We start from the raw sequence: 4,220 nt of genomic DNA, 5'->3' as shown, positions 1-4,220 counted from the left end.
CCTTTAGTAAGCTACAAGATACCACATGCATTGCACATGATGTTATATGTTCTTCTATTAGAGAAGGGAAGTTGATACTTACTGGAAGATCGTCCCATGAAAAGAGAGCGCCATTTATAATAATATCTTTAAAACAACATATACCTTTGTTGGCCCATTTCTTGGTCGAACACCCTTGAGTGAGTGCGAGGGGTTTTCCATTGTGGGTTAAGTTCCACCAAATTGAACTTTCCCCACAAACTTGGTTATCCCGGCTGATCCAATTATTATCAATATTAATCCTAATACTCTCCCAAGCCTTCCAAATAGATTTGAAGATAGCAGAGCCTACGGTAGAGACTAAGAAATTACTAGCTATGAGGTCACTAATAGGAAGGGATCTCCAGGATTTAGCCTCCTTGGGAACACCTAGTCTGATGTTGTTCCAAATGAGAACTTTTCAAGGTTTGTTGCTTTCCAGTGCATGAAAGATCCATTTAGCAGCAAGTGCAATCCCTTGCACTTTAAGATCCTTAAGGCCTAGTCCTCCAATAGCCTTATCCATACAACACCACTCCCATTTAACTGAGTGTGTTTTTATGTGTCCTCTATCATCCGACCACAAGAATTCCCTGATGATCTTCTGCAACTCATTGATTTGATAATTACTAAACATCCACATAGAGGTGTAGTAGATACTGTACGATGACAAAATATTTTGACAAACTTGTACTCTCCCAGCAAATGAGAGGTAGTGTTTATTCCATTTGGTAAGCTTGGCTTCAATCTTGCCCTTGATCCAAAACCACATATCTTTAAGACAAGGAGAGATTGTGAAAGGAATCCCAAGGTATCTGACAATTGTGTTAGGTCCTCCCCATTGAAACCCATAGGTGGAAAGCCAGACTGGTGGTCGCTTAGACCAACTGAGCAAAGTAGATTTGGCTTGGGAAATTATTGCCCCTGAAGCATCACAGAACAAGGTGAGCTTGGTGGATAAAGCACTCATGTTTTCATTGGATAGCTCAAGGAATAGTGCAGTGTCATCCGCAAATTGAATGTTAAGCAATTCAAACTTATCTGGAAGGGAGATCCCTCTAACTTTAGGGGAGAGAGAGTTATCCCTAAGTAGGTAATACAAAGCATCTAAGGTTATCACAAAGAGGGTAGGGGCAAGAGGGCACCCTTGCCTAATAGACCTACTAAGCTTGAAGGGTTGAGAGATAGAACCATTAACTTCAACCTGAGCATGTGCATCCTTAAGGAGAACCTGAACATATTGGCAAAAAACCTCAGGGAAACCAAAAGCTTTAAGCATCATGGAAATAAAGTTTCATTCAATCTTGTCGTACGCCTTCTCAAAGTCCAGTAGAAACTTGGCCACCTTTTGATCTGAAATTTTAGCCCACTCTATAGCCTCCCAATTGGTAATGAGGTTCTCTAGGATGTATCTCCCTTTAATAAAACCAGTCTGTGTGGCACAAATAAATCTAGGTAGGATATTTTCCAGTCTAATAGCAAGCATCTTCGCAAGAATCTTATAGGATACATTAAGTAGTGTAATAGGACGCAAATTTGTGATAAGAGCTTTATCCCCTTCTTTAGGGATAAGTTTGATAAGGCCTCTATTAATGTCAGCACCCAGTGACCCTGTCATAGTAGCTTCCTTGTACACCTCAAGCAATTCATCTGCAATCCAACTAATGTTAGCCTTATATAATTCAATGGTAAGCCCATCCATCCTAGGGGCCTTATCATTATGCAGAGAGTTGATGGCTCTTTTGATTTCCTCAACTGAAAACGGTCTACTAAGAGTCTGGCCTTCTTCAAGTGACATAATCTCAAGGACAAGAGACCGACACTTGTCTCTAGCAAGCATGGATGAAGGAGAATCTTTTGAGGAGAAAAGAAGCTTCTAGAAGCTAAGGAATTCTGCCATGATATCTTCTTCTTCAGATATTTCCCTGCCATCCACCCACAACTTGTCTATCTTCTCTCTGATCTGCTTCTGCTTCAGCGAGTTGAAGAAGAACTTAGACCCTTTATCTCCTTGAGACAACCACTGCATCCTAGCCCTATGGTGCAGGGGCACTCAAAGGTGTGCTATACCATGTGTTTGCAAGCAACATGATGTGTTGTCTCGAAGGTTTTTTGTATATGTTCCTAAATGGATATGGTAGGTCCAATACTACCGATGCTTGTAATAAGCCCTAAGGCTCAAAAGTTGTATACTTGGTCACAAGCCTTGTATGGGAATTTTATTTATGTTTTTGGTGTCTAGGGGTCCTAGAGATGTTGTGTGTCCAATTTGTAACCTTCAATATGAGGGCAAGTGTGTGATGCCATAATATGTCAAAAGTTGTTATGTTGTCATGAGCATTTTTTGTAACTTTTTGAGTTGTGGTTGCCCAACGGCTAGTTGGTTGCATTTTGTACATTGGGAAGTGGTTAGAAGGCTTCCTTAATCTTATTTAAGCCTGAGGAACGATTCCCAAAGGTTACATTGAGGCTTTGAATGAAATTTATGCTTCCTACCAATCTGAAACTGTCATTTTTACTGTTTTTCTTGGGTTCTTGGTCTTGGTACGGATTTGTACGGACTTTTGGAAGATATAATATTTTGAAATGAGTGTAGCAGTGAATCACCTCTTATTTGAAGTTGGTTTGAGGTCTTGAATTTTTGTGATTGAGGAGTAGTTGATTTTTCTTCCTCGTTGCTTGGTAAAACCCTCAAAACCAGGGTTTGGATGCAAAAGGAGACCCTATTCAACATTCCTCTATGGGAAAGGTCTAAAACCCTAAGGAATGATGGATTACCATGTATACTAGTTGTTTTTCTTGGTTTGGGGAGCAGAAGGTCCCGCCTTGGCACTGTTGGAGTGATGCCCTAGACTTGACATCTCCATGTGGCAAGTCTATGCAGTGAGGGATTGAATGAATCCTTGAGACAGTGGACACAACAGTGGTAAAATTTTGCATGGGAAGGACCCTTAGGCATGTTCAGACCCTCTCCAAGAGCCCTAAATTCTTCTCCATCCGACTGGTGAAGGTTTTGAGGCCTAAACCTCTATACCAGCTAGTTAGACCGAAAATATGCCCAATAGGGTTTGAAAACTTGCACTCAAAACCCAGATGCAAAAGTTTGAAATATTTTAGAATGCCCAAAAGGGTACTCGAATATCAAATTTTTTTAGGGGGTTGTTCAGGTATTTTGATAGGTAAAGTGGTAGAAGTCCAAATGGAGGGCTATTTGCTTGTAGCCCTATTTCTTAGGTCCCAAGGGGCAAAAAGGCACAAAGGACTTATAAATACCTATCAAAAAGGTCAAGGTCAATGAAAATACCATATAAAACATATAAAAACACTCACATATGATAGATTCCACCATTTGAGCAAAAGGTCATGTAGGCAAAGGGCTTGGGGGTTGTGAGGTGTCTTGGTTTAGGGGTTGAGTATTTAGGAGTAGGAGTCTCCTAGAGAAACTAAGTTATCCTGAGAAGACTGATACTTGGGAAGGATCAAGGACAAACTTGATAACCTTTGGAAGGTTGGAGAGGTTGGACCATTGGATGGTGCCAAATGTTGACCCCCTAAAGAAGAAACCAAGGAATTTGCCCATTACCACCATTCCCTCTACATCACCCTAGTCCTGGCTCCAATGGCTCTTACATGTTGTATTCTTCTAAGCTTATCTCTAGCCACCGCCACCAAGTGAGTAAGATGTGAATTGTTGGGATCATTTTGAATGTCCTCATCTGCCTTATGTAGATTAGAAGAGAGGATAAGCTCCACCTGTCTAGCATCCTTGGCCTTCTTCTTGCCAATGGTACTAAGAACCTTCTGCCAACTAGACACCGAGGTGTTCCACCTAGCAATATGTCATGCCCAAACTTTTGGGCACAAACGAAATAATTTTTATTTTTTATTTTTTTAAATTACTTAACCTAATACAACTAACCTAATTAAAATAACACAAAACTAGTTTAGTCTTAACTATGTTTGAGTGAGTCTAACCACTAAGCCAATTTGGTGAAAAACCATCTAAGTTTAAAGCGCGATTATAATTCTCCAACAGAATTAAAATTATCTTCCATTAATAAATAATTAAACTTACTTAGCAAATAATCTCAACATTAATTGATAGGGGATATTAATAATCTCTTATAGTTCTTTAATTACCTAGGGTCTAAATAAATTTGTCCTAGCTCTTAGATTTAAGTAAATCTATTAAACACAATTTT

Source organism: Cryptomeria japonica, chromosome 4 (assembly GCF_030272615.1).
Source record: "Cryptomeria japonica chromosome 4, Sugi_1.0, whole genome shotgun sequence".
NCBI classification, from domain to species: domain Eukaryota; kingdom Viridiplantae; phylum Streptophyta; class Pinopsida; order Cupressales; family Cupressaceae; genus Cryptomeria; species Cryptomeria japonica.
Note: the sequence above shows the minus strand (reverse complement) of the source record.